The sequence below is a fragment of the Ursus arctos genome, unplaced genomic scaffold, assembly GCF_023065955.2.
Source record: "Ursus arctos isolate Adak ecotype North America unplaced genomic scaffold, UrsArc2.0 scaffold_22, whole genome shotgun sequence".
Lineage (NCBI taxonomy): Eukaryota > Metazoa > Chordata > Mammalia > Carnivora > Ursidae > Ursus > Ursus arctos.
In genome coordinates, this window is record NW_026622897.1 from 39,751,811 (window position 1) to 39,769,994 (window position 18,184).

The window sequence follows — 18,184 nt, forward strand, 5'->3', positions numbered from 1 at the left end:
AACATTCGAAGGCCCCCTGCGCCAAAACGCTTGGGCCCACGCTCCCCCTCCCCAGCTCCCTCACCTTGGCCCGACCCTGCGCTCGCCGCACAACCTGCGGATCGGGCCTGCGGGCCTCCTGGGGGCTAACCCTAACCCGACGTCGGCCCCCAAGGGGACCCTCCCAAGAAGCCTGGCGCCGCAACGCTGGGGATTGGGGACCCCCGAGCCCCATCCCTGGACTCACCTACTGCCCCTCCACCACCCGGGCCGCAAGTGCTGTGGCCGGTCATTCAGGGCGGGAGAATGGGCAGGACCCTCCCGGCCCTCAGCAATCTTCAAAGGCCTCCCACGCCAAAACGCTTGGGCCCACGCTCCTCCTCCCCAGCTCCCTCACCTCGGCCTGAACCTGCGCTCGCCGCACAACCTGCGGATCGGGCCTGCCGGCCTCCTGGGGGCTAACCCTAACCCTATCTCGTTCCCCGAAGGGCCCCCCCAATTGGCCTGGCACAGCAAAGCTGGGGATTGGGGACCCCCGAGCCCCAGCGCCAGACTCACCTTCCCGCCCCGCCGCCACCCGGGTCGCTAGGGTCACTGCCAGTCGTTCAAGACGGGAGAACAGGCAGGGCCCTCCCAGACCCCGGCAACCTTCGAAGGCCTCCCGAGCCAAAACGCTTGGGCCTTCGCTCCCGCTAACCAGCGCCCTTACCTTGGCCCGCCCCTCGGCTCACCGCACAGCTGGCGGATCGGGCTTGCCGGCCTTCTGGGGGCTAACCCTAACCCGACGTCGGCCCCCAGGGGCCCCTCCCAAGGAGCATGGCGCCGCAACGCTGGGGATTGGGGACCCCCGAGGCCCAGCGCCGGACTCAAAGTCCCGCCACGCCGCCACCCGGGCTGCCACGGGCTCCGCAGGTCATTCAGGGCGGGAGAACGAACGGGCAGGGCCCTCCAAGTCCCCGGCGACTTTCGAAGGTCCCCCGCGCAAAAACCCTTGGGCCCACGCTCTAGCTCGCCGGCGCACTCACCTCGGCTCGCCGCACAACTGGCGGATAGGACCTACAAGCCTCCCTCCCAAGGGGCCTGGCGCCGCAACAGCAGGGATTGGGGACCCCCGAGCCCCATCCCTGGACTCACCTGCTGCCCCTCCACCACCCGGGCCGCAAGTGCTGTGGCCGGTCATTCAGGGCGGGAGAATGGGCAGGACCCTCCCGGCCCTCAGCAATCTTCAAAGGCCTCCCACGCCAAAACGCTTGGGCCCACGCTCCCCCTCCCCAGCTCCCTCACTCGGCCTGAACCTGCGCTCGCCGCACAACCTGCGGATCGGGCCTGCGGGCCTCCTGGGGGCTAACGCTAACCCGACGTCGGCCCCCAAGGGGAACCTCCCAAGGAGCCTGGCGCCGCAACGCTGGGGATTGGGGACCCCCGAGCCCCATCCCTGGACTCACCTGCTGCCCCTCCACCACCCGGGCCGCAAGTGCTGTGGCCGGTCATTCAGGGCGGGAGAATGGGCAGGACCCTCCCGGCCCTCAGCAATCTTCAAAGGCCTCCCACGCCAAAACGCTTGGGCCCACGCTCCTCCTCCCCAGCTCCCTCACCTCGGCCTGAACCTGCGCTCGCCGCACAACCTGCGGATCGGGCCAGCCGGCCTCCTCGGGGCTAACCCTAACCCTATCTCGTTCCCCGAAGGGCCCCCCCAATTAGCCTGGCACAGCGAAGCCGGGGATTGGGGACCCCCGAGCCCCAGCGCCAGACTCACCTTCCCGCCCCGCCGCCACCCGGGTCGCTAGGGTCACTGCCGGTCGTTCAAGACGGTAGAACAGGCAGGGCCCTCCCAGACCCCGGCAACCTTCCAAGGCCTCCCGTGCCAAAACGCTTGGGCCTACGCTCCCGCTAACCAGCGCCCTTACCTTGGCCCGCCCCTCGGCTCATGCACAGCTGGCGGATTGGGCTTGCCGGCCTTCTGGGGGCTAACCCTAACCCGACGTCGGCCCCCAAGGGGCCCCTCCCAAGGAGCCTGGCGCCGCAACGCTGGGGATTGGGGACCCCCGAGGCCCAGCGCCGGACTCAAAGCCCCGCCCCGCCGCCACCCGGGCCGCCACGGGCTCCGCAGGTCATTCAGGGCGGGAGAACGAATGGGCAGGGCCCTCCAAGTCCCCGGCGACTTTCGAAGGTCCCCCGCGCAAAAACCCTTGGGCCCACGCTCTAGCTCGCCGGCGCACTCACCTCGGCTCGCCGCACAACCGGCGGATAGGACCTACAAGCCTCCGTCCCAAGGGGCCTGGCGCCGCAACAGCAGGGATTGGGGACCCCCGAGCCCCATCCCTGGACTCACCTGCTGCCCCTCCACCACCCGGGCCGCAAGTGCTGTGGCCGGTCATTCAGGGCGGGAGAATGGGCAGGACCCTCCCGGCCCTCAGCAATCTTCAAAGGCCTCCCACGCCAAAACGCTTGGGCCCACGCTCCCCCTCCCCAGCTCCCTCACTCGGCCTGAACCTGCGCTCGCCGCACAACCTGCGGATCGGGCCTGCCGGCCTCCTGGGGGCTAACCCTAACCCTACGTCGGCCCCCAAGGGGCCCCTCCCAAGCAGCCTGGCGCCGCAACGCTGGCGATTGGGGACCCCCGAGGCCCAGCGCCGGACTCAAAGTCCCGCCCCGCCGCCACCCGGTCCGCCACGGGCTCCGCAGGTCATTCAGGGCGGGAGAACGAATGGGCAGGGCCCTCCAAGTCCCCAGAGACTTTCGAAGGTCCCCCGCGACAAAACGCTTGGGCCCACGCTCTAGCTCGCCAGAGTACTCACCTCGGCTCGCCGCACACCCGGCGGATAGGGCCTGCAAGCGTCCCTCCCAAGGGGCCTGGCGCTGCAACACCAGGGATTGGGGACCACCGAGGCCCATCCCTGGACTCACCAGCTGCCCCACCACCACCAGGGCTGCAAGTGCTGTGGCCGGTCATTCAGGGCGGGAGAACAGGCAGGACCCTCCCAGAATTCAGCAATCTTCCAAGGCCTCCCACGCCAAAACGCTTGGTCACACGCTCCCGCTCACCAGCGCCCTCACCTCGACCTGCCCCTCCGCTCTCCGCACAGCCTGCGGATCAGGCCTGCCGGCCTCCTGAGGCCTAACCCTATCCCTAGGTCGGCCCCCGAGGGGCCGCTCCCAAGGGGCCTGGTGCCAAAAGGCCGGGGATTGGGTCCCCCGAACCGCCGCGCCGGACTCTCCCTGCGGCACCGCCGCCCACTGGCCCTCTAGGGGCGACTCCGGTCATTCAGGGCGGGAGAACGCGGAGGGCTCTCCGAGCCTCCAGCGACATTCGAAGGCCCCCCGAGGCAAAACGCTTGGGCCCACGCTCCCCCTCGCCAGCGCCCTCATCTTGGCCTTCCCCTCCGCTCGCCAAACAACGGGCGGATCGGGCCTGCCGGCCTCCTGGGACTAACCCTAACCCTAGGTCGGCCCCCGAGGGCCCCTCCCAAGGGTCCTGGCGCCACAACGCCGTGGATTGGGGACCCCGAGCCCCAGCGCCAGACTCACCTTCCCGCCCCGCCACCAACCATGCCGCTAGGGTCACTGCCAGTCATTGAGGGCGGGAGAACAGGCAGGGCCCTCCCAGACCCTGGCAACCTTCGAAGGCCTCCCGTGCCAAAACGCTTGGGCCTACGCTCCCGCTAACCAGCGCCCTTACCTTGGCCCGCCCTTCGGCTCACCGCACAGCTGGCGGATCGGGCTTGCCGGCCTTCTGGGGGCTAACCCAAACCCGACATCGGCCCCCAAGGGGCCCCTCCCAAGGAGCCTGGCGCCGCAACGCTGGAGATTGGGGACCCCCGAGCCCCATCCCTGGACTCAATTGCTGCCCTCCACCACCCGGGCCGCAAGTGCTGTGGCCGGTCATTCAGGGCAGGAGAATGGGCAGGACCCTCCCGGCCCTCAGCAATCTTCAAAGGCCTCCCACGCCAAAACGCTTGGGCCAACGCTCCCCCTCCCCAACTCCCTCACCTCGGCCTGAACCTGCACTCGCCGCACAACCTGCGGATCGGGCCTGCCGGCCTCCTGGGGGCAAACCCTAACCCTATCTCGTTCCCCGAAGGGCCCCCCCAATTGGCCTGGCAGAGCAAAGCTAGGGATTGGGGACCCCCGAGCCCCAGCGCCAGACTCACCTTCCCGCCCTGCCGCCACCCGGGTCGCTAGGGTCACTGCCGGTCATTGAGGGCGGGAGAACAGGCAGGGCCCTCCCAAACCCCGGCAACCTTCGAAGGCCTCCCGTGCCAAAACGCTTGGGCCTACGCTCCCGCTAACCAGCGCCCTTACCTTGGCCCGCCCCTCGGCTCACCGCACAGCTGGCAGATCGGGCTTGCCGGCCTTCTGGGGGCTAACCCTAACCCGACCTCGGCCCCCAAGGGGCCCCTCCCAAGGAGCCTGGGGCCGCAACGCTGGGGATTGGGGACCTCCGAGGCCCAGCGCCGGACTCAAAGTCCCGCCCCGCCGCCACCCGGGACGCTCCGGGCTCCGCAGGTCATTCAGGGCGGGAGAACCGCCAGGGCCCTCCAAGCCCCCGGCGACTTTCAAAGGTCCCCCGCGCCAAAACGCTTGGGCCCACGCTCTAGCTCGCCAGCGCACTCACCTCGGCTCGCAGCACAACCGGCGGATAGGACCTCCAAGCCTCCCTCCCAAGGGGCCTGGCGCTGCAACACCAGGGATTGGGGACCCCCGAGGCCCATCCCTGGACTCACCTGCTGCCCCACCACCACGCGGGCTGCAAGTGCTGTGGCCGGTCATTCAGGGCGGGAGAACGGGCAGAACCCTCCCAGCATTCAGCAATCTTCAAAGGCCTCCCACGCCAAGACGCTTGGGCACATGCTCCAGCTCACCAGCGCCCTCACCTCGACCTGCCCCTCCGCTCTCCGCACAGCCTGCGGATCAGGCCTGCCGGCCTCCTGAGGCCTAACCCTATCCCTAGGTCGGCCCCCGAGGGGCCGCTCCCAAGGGGCCTGGTGCCAAAAGGCTGGGGATTGGGTCCCCCGAACCGCCGCGCCGGACTCTCCCTGCGGCAGCGCCGCCCACTGGGCCTCTAGGGGCGACTCCGGTCATTCAGGGCGGGAGAACGCGCAGGGCTCTCCGAGCCTCCAGCGACATTCGAAGGCCCCCCGAGGCAAAACGCTTGGGCCCACGCTCCCCCTCGCCAGTGCCCTCACCTCGGTCTTCCCCTCCGCTCGCTAAAAACGGGCGGATCGGGCATGACGGCCTCCTGGGGCTAACCCTCACCCTAGGTCTGCCCCCGAGGGCCCCTCCCAAGGGTCCTGGCGCCACAACGCCGGGGATTGGGGTCCCCGAGCCCCAGCGCCAGACTCACCCTGCGGTCCCGCCGCCACCCGGGCCGCTAGGAGCGCAGCGGGTCGTTCAAGACGGGAGAACAGGCAGGGCCCTATGAGCCCCTGGCAACATCGAAGGCCCCCTGCGCCAAAACGCTTGGGCCCACGCTCCCCCTCCCCAGCTCCCTCACCTTGGCCCGACCCTGCGCTCGCCGCACAACCTGCGGATGGGGCCTGGCGGCCTCCTGGGGACTAACCCTAACCCTACGTCGGCCCCCAGGGGGCCCCTCCCAAGGTGACTGGCGCAGGAAAGCCAGGGATTGGGGACACAGAGCCCAGCCGCCGGACTCACACTGCTGCCCTGCCGCCACCCGGGTCGCTAGGGGCGCCGCCGGTCTTTCAGGGCAGGACAACGGGCAGGGCCCTCCAAGCCCCGGCGACCATCGAAGGACCCCACGACAAAACGCTTGGGCTCAAGCTCCCGCTCGCCAGCGCTCTCACCTCGGCCCGCCCCTCCGCTGGCCGCACAGCCGACGGATCGGTCCTGCCGGCCTCCTGGGGGCTAAACCTAACCCTATCTCGTTCCCCGAAGGGCCCCCCCAAGGAGCCTGGCACAGCAAAGCCGGGGATTGGGGACCCCGAGCCCCAGCACCAGACTCACCCTGCCCTCCCGCCGCCACCCGGGCCGCTAGGAGCGCAACCGGTCGTTCAAGACAGGAGAACAGGCAGGGCCCTATGAGACTCCGGCAACATTGGAAGCCCCCCTGCACCAAAACTCTTGGGCCCACGCTCCCCCTCCCCAGCTCCCTCACCTTGGCCTGACCATGCGCTCGCCGCACAACCTGCGGATCGGGCCTGCGGGCCTCCTGGGGGCTAACCCTAACCCGACGTCGGCCCCCAAGGGGCCCCTCCCAAGGAGCCAGGCGCCGCAACGCTGGGGATTGGGGACCCCCGAGGCCCAGCGCCGGACTCAAAGTCCCGCGCCGCCGCCACCCGGGCCGCTCCGGGCTCCGCAGGTCATTCAGGGCGGGAGAACCGCCAGGGCCCTCCGAGTCCCCGGCGACTTTCGAAGGTCCCCCGCGCCAAAACGCTTGGGCCCATGCTCTAGCTCGCCAGCGCACTCACCTCGGCTCGCCGCACACCCGGCGGATAAGGCCTGCAAGCGTCCCTCCCAAGGGGCCTGGCGCTGCAACACCAGAGATTGGGGACCCCCGAGGCCCATCCCTGGACTCACCTGCTGCCCCACCACCACCCGGGCTGCAAGTGCTGTGGCCGGTCATTCAGGGCGGGAGAACGGGCAGGACCCTCCCAGCATTCAGCAATCTTCAAAGGCCTCCCACGCCAAAACGCTTGGGCACACGCTCCCGCTCACCAGCGCCCTCACCTCGACCTGCCCCTCCGCTCTCCGCACAGCCTGCGGATCAGGCCTGCCGGCCTCCTGAGGCCTAACCCTATCCCTAGGTCGGCCCCCGAGGGGCCGCTCCCAAGGGGTCTGGTGCCAAAAGGCCGGGGATTGGGTCCCCCGAACCGCCGCGCCGGACTCTCCCTGCGGCACCGCCGCCCACTGGGCCTCTAGGGGCGACTCCGGTCATTCAGGGCGGGAGAACGTGCAGGGCTCTCCGAGCCTCCAGCGACATTCAAAGGCCCCCCAGGCAAAACGCTTGGGCCCACGCTTCCCCTCGCCAGCTCCCTCACCGTGGCCCGACCCTGCGCTCGCCGCACAACCTGCGGATCGGGCCTGCGGGCCTCCTGGGGGCTAACCCTAACCCTACGTTGGCCCCCAAGGGGCCCCTCCCAAGGAGCCAGTTGCCGCAACGCTGGGGATTGGGGACCCCCGAGGCCCAGCGCCGGACTCAAATCCCGCCCCGCCGCCACCCTGGCTGCCACGGGCTCCGCAGGTCATTCAAGGCGGAAGAACGAAGAGGCAGGGCCCTCCAAGTCCCCGGCGACTTTCGAAGGTCCCCCACGCAAAAACCCTTGGGCCCACGCTCTAGCTCGCCGGCGCACTAACCTCGGCTCGCCGCACAACCGGCGGATAGGACCTACAAGCCTCCCTCCGAAGGGGCCTCGCGCCGCATCAGCAGGGATTGGGGAACCCGAGCCCCATCCCTGGACTCACCTGCTGCCCCTCCACCACCCGGGCCGCAAGTGCTGTGGCCGTTCATGCAGGGCAGGAGAATGGGCAGGACCCTCCTGGCCCTCAGCAATCTTCAAAGGCCTCCCACGCCAAAACGCTTGGGCCCACGCTCCCCCTCCCCAGCTCCCTCACCTCGGCCTGAACCTGCGCTCGCCGCACAACCTGCGGATCAGGCCTGCCGGCCTCCTGGGGGCTAACCCTAACCCTACGTCGGCCCCCAAGGGGCCCCTCCCAAGGTGACTGGCGCAGGAAAGCCAGGGATTGGGGACACAGAGCCCAGGCGCCGGACTCACCCTGCTGCCCTGCCGCCACCCGGGTCGCTAGGGGCGCCGTCGGTCATTCAGGGCAGGACAACGGGCAGGGCCCTCCAAGCCCCGGCGAACATCGAAGGACCCCACGACAAAACGCTCGGGCCCACGCTCCCGCTCGCCAGCGCTCTCACCTCGGCCCGCCCCTCCGCTGGCCGCACAGCCGACGGATCGGTCCTGCCGGCCTCCTGGGGGCTAAACCTAACCCTATCTCATTCCCCGAAGGGTCCCCCCAAGGGGCCTGGCACAGCAAAGCCGGGGATTGGGGACCCCCGAGCCCCAGCACCGGACTCGCCTTCCCGCCCCGCCGCCAACCGTGCCGCTAGGGTCACTGCAGGTCATTGAGGGCGGGAGAACAGGCAGGGCCCTCCCAGAAGCCGGCAACCTTCGAAGGCCTCCCGCGCCAAAACGCTTGAGCCTACGCTCCCGCTAACCAGCGCCCTTACCTTGGCCCGCCCCTCGGCTCACCGCACAGCTGGCGGATCGGGCTTGCCGGCCTTCTGGGGGCTAACCCTAACCCGACGTCGGCCCTTGAGGGGCCCCTCCCAAGCAGCCTGGCGCCGCAACGCTGGGGATTGGGGACCCCCGAGGCCCAGCGCCGGACTCAAAGTCCCGACCCGCAGCCACCCGGGCCGCTCCGGGCTCCGCAGGTCATTTAGGGCGGGAGAACGAACGGGCAGGGCCCTCCAAGTCCCCGGCGACTTTCGAAGGTCCCCCGCGCAAAAACCCTTGGGCCCACGCTCTAGCTCGCCGGCGCACTCACCTCGGCTCGCTGCACAACCGGCGGATAGGACCTACAAGCCTCCCTTCCAAGGGGCCTGGCGCCGCAGCAGCAGGGATTGAGGACCCCCGAGCCCCATCCCTGGACTCACCTGCTGCCCCTCCACCACCCGGGCCGCAAGTGCTGTGGCCTGTCATTCAGGGCGGGAGAATGGGCAGGACCCTCCCAGCCCTCAGCAAACTTCAAAGGCCTCCCACGCCAAAACGCTTGGGCCCACGCTCCCCCTCCCCTGCGCCCTCACCTCGGCCTTTCCCTCCGCTCGCCAAACAACGGGCGGATCGGGCTTGACGGCCTCCTGGGGCTAACCCTAACCCTAGGTCGGCCCCCGAGGGCCCCTCCCAAGGGTCCTGGCGCCACAATGCCGGGGATTGGGGACCCCGAGCCCCAGCACCAGACTCACCCTGCCCTCCCGCCGCCACCCGGGCCGCTAGGAGCGCAGCCGGTCGTTCAAGACGGGAGAACAGGCAGGGCCCTATGAGCCTCCGGCAACATTCGAAGGCCCCCTGCACCAAAACGCTTGGGCCCACGCTCCCCCTCCCCAGCTCCCTCACCTTGGCCCGACCCTGCGCTCGCCACACAACCTGGGGATCGGGCCTGCGGGCCTCCTGGGGGCTAACCCTAACCCTACGTCGGCCCCCAAGGGGCCCCTCCCAAGCAGCCTGGCGCCGCAACGCTGGGGATTGGGGACCCCCGAGGCCCAGCGCTGGACTCAAAGTCCCGCCCCGCCGCCACCCGGGCCGCTCCGGGCTCCGCAGGTCATTCAGGGCGGGAGAACCGCCAGGGCCCTCCAAGTCCCCAGCGACTTTCGAAGGTCCCCGCGCCAAAACGCTTGGGCCCACGCTCTAGCTCGCCAGCGCACTCACCTCGGCTCGCCGCACACCCGGCGGATAGGGCCTGCAAGCGTCCCTCCCAAGGGGCCTGGCGCTGCAACACCAGGGATTGGGGACCCCTGAGGCCCATCCCTGGACTCAACTGCTGCCCCACCACCACCCGGGCTGCAAGTGCTGTGGCCGGTCATTCAGGGCGGGAGAACGGGCAGGACCCTCCCAGCATTCAGCAATCTTCAAAGGCCTCCCACGCCAAAACGCTTGGGCACACGCTCCCGCTCACCAGCGCCCTCACCTCGACCTGCCCCTCCGCTCTCCCCACAGCCTGCGGATCAGGCCTGCCGGCCTCCTGAGGCCTAACCCTATCCCTAGGTCGGCCCCCTAGTGGCCGCTCCCAAGGGGCCTGGTGCCAAAAGGCCGGGGATTGGGTCCCCCGAACCGCCGCGCCGGACTCTCCCTGCGGCACCGCCGCCCACTGGGCCTCTAGGGGCGACTCCGGTCATTCAGGGCGGGAGAACGAACGGGCAGGGCCCTCCAAGTCCCCGGCGACTTTCGAAGGTCCCCCGCGTAAAAACCCTTGGCCCCACGCTCTAGCTCGCCGGCGCACTCACCTCGGCTCCCCGCACAACCGGCGGATAGGACCTACAAGCCTCACTCCCAAGGGGCCTGGCGCCGCAACACCAGGGATTGGGGACCCCCGAGCCCCATCCCTGGACTCACCTGCTGCCCCTCCACCACCGGGCCGCAAGTACTGTTGCCGGTCATTCAGGGCGGGAGAATGGGCAGGACCCTCCCGGCCCTCAGCAATCTTCAAAGGCCTCCCACGCCAAAACGCTTGGGCACACGCTCCCCCTCCCCAGCTCCCTCACCTCGGCCTGAACCTGCGCTCGCCGCACAACCTGCGGATCGTGCCTGCCGGCCTCCTGGGGGCTAACCCTAACCCTACGTCGGCCCCCAAGGGGCCCCTCCCAAGGTGATTGGCGCAGGAAAGCCATGGATTGGGGACACAGAGCCCAGGCGCCGGACTCACCCTGCTGCCCTGCCGCCACCCGGGTCGCTAGGGGCGCCGCCGGTCATTCAGGGCAGGACAACAGGCAGGGCCCTCCAAGCCCCGGCGACCATCGAAGGACCCCACGACAAAACGCTTGGGCCCACTCTCCCGCTCGCCAGCGCTCTCACCTCGGCCCGCCCCTCCGCTGGCCGCACAGCCGACGGATCGGTCCTGCCGGCCTCCTGGGGGCTAAACCTAACCCTATCTCGTTCCCCGAAGGGCCCCCCCAAGGGGCCTGGCACAGCAAAGCCGGGGATTGGGGATCCCCGAGCCCCAACGCCAGACTCAACTTCCCGCCCCACCGCCAGCCGTACCGCTAGGGTCACTGCCTGTCATTGAGGGCGGGAGAACAGGCAGGGCCCTCCCAGACCCCGGCAACCTTCCAAGGCCTCCCGTGCCAAAACGCTTGGGCCTACGCCTCCGCTAACCAGCGCCCTTACCTTGGCCCGCCCCTCGGCTCACCGCACAGCTGGCGGATCGGGCTTGCCGGCCTTCTGGGGGCTAACCCTAACCCGACATCGGCCCCCAAGGGGCCCCTCCCAAGGATCCTGGCGCCGCAACGCAGGGGATTGGGGACACCCGAGGCCCAGCGCTGGATTCAAAGTCCCGCCCCGCCACCACCCGGGCCACCACGGGCTCCGCAGGTCATTCAGGACGGGAGAACGAACGGGCAGGGCCCTCCAAGTCCCCGGCGACTTTCAAAGGTCCCCCGCGCAAAAAGCCTTGGGCCCACGCTCTAGCTCGCGGCGCACTCACCTAGACTCGCCGCACAACCGGCGGATAGGACCTACAAGCCTTCCTCCCAAGGGGCCTGGCACCGCAACACCAGGGATTGGGGACCCCCGAGCCCCATCCCTGGACTCACCTGCTGCCCCTCCACCACCCGAGCCGCAAGTGCTGTGGCCGGTCATTCAGGGCGGGAGAATGGGCAGGACCCTCCCGGCCCTCAGCAGTCTTCAAAGGCCTCCCACGCCAAAACGCTTGGGCCCATGCTCCTCCTCCCCAGCTCCCTCACCTCGGCCTGAACCTGCGCTCTCTGCACGACCTGCGGATCGGGCCTGCCCGCCTCCTGGGGGCTAACCCTAACGCTATCTCGTTCCCCGAAGGGCCCCCCCAATTGGCCTGGCACAGCAAAGCCGGGGATTGGGGACCCCCGAGCCACAGCGCCACACTCACCTTCCCGCCCCGCCACCAACCATGCCGCTAGGGTCACTGCCGGTCATTGAGGGCGGGAGAACAGGCAGGGCCCTCCCAGACCCCGGCAACCTTCCAAGGCCTCCCATGCCAAAACGCTTGGGCCTACGCTCCCCCTCCCCAGCTCCCTCACCTTGGCCCGACCCTGCGCTCCCCGCACAACCTGCGGATCGGGCCTGCCGGCCTCCTGGGGGCTAACCCTAACCCGACGACGTCCGCCCCCAAGGGGCCCCTCCCAAGGAGCCTGGCGCCGCAACGCTGGGGATTGGGGACCCCTGAGGCCCAGCGCCTGACTCAAAGTCCCGCCCCGCCGCCACCCGGGCCGCCACGGGCTCCGCAGGTCATTCAGGGCGGGAGAACGAACGGGCAGGGCCCTCCAAGTCCCCGGCGACTTTCGAAGGTCCCCCGCGGAAAAACCCTTGGGCCCACGCTCTAGCTCGCCGGCGCACTCACCTCGGCTCGCTGCACAACCGGCGGATAGGACCTCCAAGCCTCCCTCCCAAGGGGCCTGGAGCCGCAACACCAGGGATTGGGGACCCCCGAGCCCCATCCCTGGACTCACCTGCTGCCCCTCCACCACCCGAGCCGCAAGTGCTGTGGCCTGTCATTCAGGGCTGGAGAATGGGCAGGACCCTCCCGGCCCTCAGCAATCTTCAAAGGCCTCCCACGCCAAAACGCTTGGGCCCACGCTCCCCCTCCCCAGCTCCCTCACCTCGGCCTGAACCTGCACTCGCCGCACAACCTGCGGATCGGGCCTGCCGGCCTCCTGGGGGCTAACCCTAACCCTACATCGGCCCCCAAGGGGCCCCTCAAAAGGTGACTGGCGCAGCAAAGCCAGGGATTGGGGACACAGAGCCCAGGCGCAGAACTCACCCTGCTGCCCTGCCGCCACCCGGGTCGCTAGGGGCGCCGCCGGTCATTCAGGGCAGGACAACGGGCAGGGCCCTCCAAGCCCCGGCGACCATCGAAGGACCCCACGACAAAACGCTTGGGCCCACTCTCCCGCTCGCCAGCGCTCTCACCTCGGCCCTCCCCTCCGCTGGCCGCACAGCCCACGGATCGGTCCTGCCGGCCTCCTGGGGGTAAACCTAACCCTATCTCGTTCCCCGAAGGGCCCCCCCAAGGGGCCTGACACAGCAAAGCCGGGGATTGGGGATCCCCGAGCCCCAACGCCAGACTCAACTTCCCGCCCCACCGCCAACCGTACCGCTAGGGTCACTGCCGGTCATTGAGGGCGGGAGAACAGGCAGGGCCCTCCCAGACCCCGGCAACCTTAGAAGGCCTTCCGCGCCAGAACGCTTGGTCCTAAGCTCTCGCTAACCAGCGCCCTTACCTTGGCCCGCCCCTCGGCTCACCGCACAGCTGGCGGATCGGGCTTGCCGGCCTTCTGGGGGCTAACCCTAACCCGACATCGGCCCCCAAGGGGCCCCTCCCAAGCAGCCTGGCGCCGCAACGCTAGCGATTGGGGACCCCCAAGGCCCAGCGCCAGACTCAAAGTCCCGCCCTGCCGCCACCCGGGCCGCCACGGGCTCCGCAGGTCATTCAGGGCGGGAGAACGAACGGGCAGGGCCCTCCAAGTCCCTGGCGACTTTCGAAGGTCCCCCGCGCAAAAACCCTTGTGCCCACGCTCTAGCTCGCCGGCGCATTCACCTCGGCTCGCTGCACAACCGACGGGTAGGACCTCCAAGCCTCCCTCCCAAGGGGCCTGGAGCCACAACTCCAGGGATTGGGGACCCCCGAGCCCCATCCATGGACTCACCTGCTGCCCCTCCATCACCCGAGCCGCAAGTGCTGTGGCCGGTCATTCAGGGCGGGAGAATGGGCAGGACCCTCCCGGCCCTCAGCAATCTTCAAAGGCCTCCCACGCCAAAACGCTTGGGCCCACGCTCCCCCTCCCAAGCTCCCTCACCTCGGCCTGAACCTGCACTCGCCGCACAACCTGCGGATAAGGCCTGCCGGCCTCCTGGGGGCTAACCCTAACCGTATGTCGGCCCCCAAGGGGCCCCTCCCAAGCAGCCTGGCGCCGCAACGCTAGCGATTGGAGACCCCCGAGGCCCAGCGCCGGACTCAAAGTCCCGCCCCGCCGCCACCCGGGCCGCTACGGGCTCCGCAGGTCATTCAGTGCGGGAGAACCGCCAGGGCCCTCCAAGTCCCCAGCGACTTTCGAAGGTCCCCCGCGCCAAAACGCTTGGGCCCACGCTCTAGCTCGCCAGCGCACTCACCTCGGCTCGCCGCACACCCAGCGAATAGGGCCTGCAAGCGTCCCTCCCAAGGGGCCTGGCGCTGCAACACCAGGGATTGGGGACACCCGAGACCCTTCCCTGGACTCACCTGCTGCCCCACCACCACGCGGGCTGCAAGTGCTGTGGCCGGTCATTCAGGGCGGGAGAACGGGCAGGACCCTCCCAGCATTCAGCAATCTACAAAGGCCTCCCACGCCAAAACGCTTGGGCACACGCTCCCGCTCACCAGCGCCCTCACCTCGACCTGCCCCTCCGCTCTCCGCACAGCCTGCGGATCAGGCCTGCCGGCCTCCTGAGGTCTAACCCTATCCCTAGGTCGGCCCCCTAGGGGCCACTCGCAAGGGGCCTGCTGCCAAAAGGCCGGGGATTGGGTCCCCCGAACCGCCGCGCTGGACTCTCCCTGCGGCACCGCCGCCCACTGGGCCTCTAGGGGCTACTCCGGTCATTCAGGGCGGGAGAACGAACGGGCAGGGCCCTCCAAGTCCCCGGCGACTTTCGAAGGTCCCCAGCGCAAAAACCCTTGGGCCCACGCTCTAGCTCGCCGGCGCACTCACCTCGGCTCGCCGCACAACCGGCGGATAGGACCTACAAGCCTCCCTCCCAAGGGGCCTGGCGCCGGAACAGCAGGGATTGGGGACCCCCGAGCCCCATCCCTGGACTCACCTGCTGCCCCTCCACCACCCGAGCCGCAAGTGCTGTGGCCGGTCATTCAGGGCGGGAGAATGGGCAGGACCCTCCCGGCCCTCAGCAATCTTCAAAGGCCTTCCACGCCAAAACGCTTGGGCCCACGCTCCCCCTCCCCAGCTCCCTCACTCGGCCTGAAACTGCGCTCGCCGCACAACCTGCGGATCCGGCCTGCCGGCCTCCTGGGGGCTAACCCTAACCCTATCTCGTTCCCCGAAGGGCCCCCCCAATTGGCCTGGCACAGCAAAGCCGGGGATTGGGGACCCCCGAGCCACAGCGCCAGACTCACCTTCCCACCCCGTCTCCAACCATGCCGCTAGGGTCACTGCCCGTCATTGAGGGCGGGAGAACAGGCAGGGCCCTCCCAGACCCCGGCAACCTTCCAAGGCCTCCCGTGCCAAAACGCTTGGGCCTACGCTCCCGCTAACCAGCGCCCTTACCTTGGCCCGCCCCTCGGCTCACCGCACAGCTGGCGGATCGGGCTTGCCGGCCTTCTGGGGGCTAACCCTAACCCGACGTCGGCCCCCAAGGGGCCCCTCCCAAGGAGCATGGCGCCGCAACGCTGGGGATTGGGGACCCCCGAGGCCCAGCGCCGGACTCAAAGTCCCGCCCCGCCGCCACCCGGGCCGCTCCGGGCTCCGCAGGTCATTCAGGGCGGGAGAACCGCCAGGGCCCTCCAAGTCCCCAGCGACTTTCGAAGGTCCCCCGCGCCAAAACCCTTGGGCCCACGCTCTAGCTCGCCAGCGCACTCACCTCGGCTCGCTGCACACCCGGCGGATAGGGCCTGCAAGCATCCCTCCCAAGGGGCCTGGCGCTGCAACACCAGGGATTGGGGACCCCCGAGGCCCATCCCTGGACTCACCTGTTGCCCCACCACCACCCGGGCTGCAAGTGCTGTGGCCGGTCATTCAGGGCGGGAGAACGGGCAGGACCTCCCAGCTTTCAGCAATTTCAAAGGCCTCCCACGCCAAAACGCTTGGGCACACGCTCCTGCTCACCAGCGCCCTCACCTCGACCTGCCCCTCCGCTCTCCGCACAGCCTGCGGATCAGGCCTGCCGGCCTCCTGAGGCCTAACCCTATCCCTAGGTCGGCCCCCGAGGGGCCCCTCCCAAGGGGCCTGGTGCCAAAAGGCCGGGGATTGGGTCCCCCGAACCGCCACGCCGGACTCTCCCTGCGGCACCGCCGCCCACTGGGCCTCTAGGGGCGACTCCGGTCATTCAGGGCGGGAGAACGCGCAGGGCTCTCTGAGCCTCCATCGACATTCGAAGGTCCCCCGAGGCAAAACGCTTGGGCCCACGCTCCCCCTCGCCAGCGCCCTCACCTCGGCCTTCCCCTCCGCTCGCTAAACAACGGGCGGATCGGGCCTGCCAGCCTCAAGGGCCTAACCCTCACCCTAGGTCGGCCCCCGAGGGCCCCTCCCAAGGGTCCTGGCGCCACAACGCCGGGGATTGGGGACCCCGTGCCCTAGCGCCAGACTCACCCTGTCGTCCTGCCGCCACCCGGGCCGCTAGGAGCGCAGCCGGTCGTTCAAGACTGGAGAACAGGCAGGGCCCTATGAGCCCCAGGCAACATTTGAAGGCCCCCTGCGCCAAAACGCTTGGGCCCACGCTCCCCCTCCCCAGCTCCCTCACCTTGGCCCGACCCTGCGCTCGCCGCACAACCTGCGGATCGGGCCTGCGGGCCTCCTGGGGGCTAACCCTAACCCGACGTCGGCCCCCAAGGGGAACCTCCCAAGGAGCCTGGCGCCGCAACGCTGGGGATTGGGGACCCCCGAGCCCCATCCCTGGACTCACCTGCTGCCCCTCCACCACCCGGGCCGCAAGTGCTGTGGCCGGTCATTCAGGGCGGGAGAATGGGCAGGACCCTCCCGGCCCTCAGCAATCTTCAAAGGCCTCCCACGCCAAAACGCTTGGGCCCACGCTCCTCCTCCGCAGCTCCCTCACCTCGGCCTGAACCTGCGCTCGCCGCACAACCTGCGGATCGGGCCTGCCGGCCTCCTCGGGGCTAACCCTAACCCTATCTCGTTCCCCGAAGGGCCCCCCCAATTGGCCTGGCACAGCGAAGCCGGGGATTGGGGACCCCCGAGCCCCAGCGCCAGACTCACCTTCCCGCCCCGCCGCCACCCGGGTCGCTAGGGTCACTGCCAGTCGTTCAAGGCAGTAGAACAGGCAGGGCCCTCCCAGACCCCGGCAACCTTCCAAGGCCTCCCGTGCCAAAACGCTTGGGCCTACGCTCCCGCTAACCAGCGCCCTTACCTTGGCCCGCCCCTCGGCTCATGCACAGCTGGCGGATTGGGCTTGCCGGCCTTCTGGGGGCTAACCCTAACCGGACATCGGCCCCCAAGGGGCCCCTCCCAAGGAGCCTGGCGCCGCAACGCTGGGGATTGGGGACCCCCGAGGCCCAGCGCCGGACTCAAAGTCCCGCCCCGCCGCCACCCGGGCCGCCACGGGCTCCGCAGGTCATTCAGGGCGGGAGAACGAACGGGCAGGGCCCTCCAAGTCCCCGGCGTCTTTCGAAGGTCCCCCGCGCAAAAACCCTTGGGCCCACGCTCTAGCTCGCCGGCGCACTCACCTCGGCTCGCCGCACAACCGGCGGATAGGACCTACAAGCCTCCGTCCCAAGGGGCCTGGCGACGCAACACCAGGGATTAGGGACTCCCGAGCCCCATCCCTGGACTCACCTGCTGCCCCTCCACCACCCGGGCCGCAAGTGCTGTGGCCGGTCATTAAGGGCGGGAGAATGGGCAGGACCCTCCCGGCCCTCAGCAATCTTCAAAGACCTCCCACGCCAAAACGCTTGGGCCCACGCTCCCCCTCCCCAGCTCCCTCACTTGGCCTGAACCTGCGCTCGCCGCACAACCTGCAGATCGGGCCTGCCGGCCTCCTGGGGGCTAACCCTAACCCTACGTCGGCCCCCAAGGGGCCCCTCCCAAGGTGACTGGCGCAGGAAAGCCAGGGATTGGGGACACAGAGCCCAGGCGCCGGACTCACCCTGCTGCCCTGCCGCCACCCGGGTCGCTAGGGGCGCCGCCGGTCATTCAGGGCAGGACAACGGGCAGGGCCCTCCAAGCACCGGCGACCATCGAAGGACCCCACGACAAAACGCTTGGGCCCAAGCTCCCGCTCACCAGCGCTCTCACCTCGGCCCGCCCCTCCGCTGGCCGCACAGCCGACGGATCGGTCCTGCCGGCCTCCTGGGGGCTAAACCTAACCCTAACTCGTTCCCCGAAGGGCCCCCCCAAGGGGCCTGGCACAGCAAAGCCGGGGATTGGGACCCCCGAGCCCCAGCGCCAGACTCACCTTCCCTCCCTGCCGCCAACCGTGCCGCTAGGGTCACTGCCGGTCATTGAGGGCGGGAGAACAGGCAGGGCCCTCCCAGACCCCAGGCAACCTTCGAAGGCCTCCCGCGCCAAAACGCTTGAGCCTATGCTCCCGCTAACCAGCGCCCTTACCTTGGCCCGCCCCTCGGCTCACCGCACAGCTGGCGGATCGGGCTTGCCGGCCTCTGGGGGCTAACCCTAACATTAGGTCGGCCCTTGAGGCGCCCCTCCCAAGCAGCCTGGCGCCGCTACGCTGGGGATTGGGGACCCCCGAGAGCTAGCGCCGGACTCAAAGTCCCGCCCCGCCGCCACCCGGGCCACTCCGAGCTCCGCAGGTCATTCAGGGCGGGAGAACCG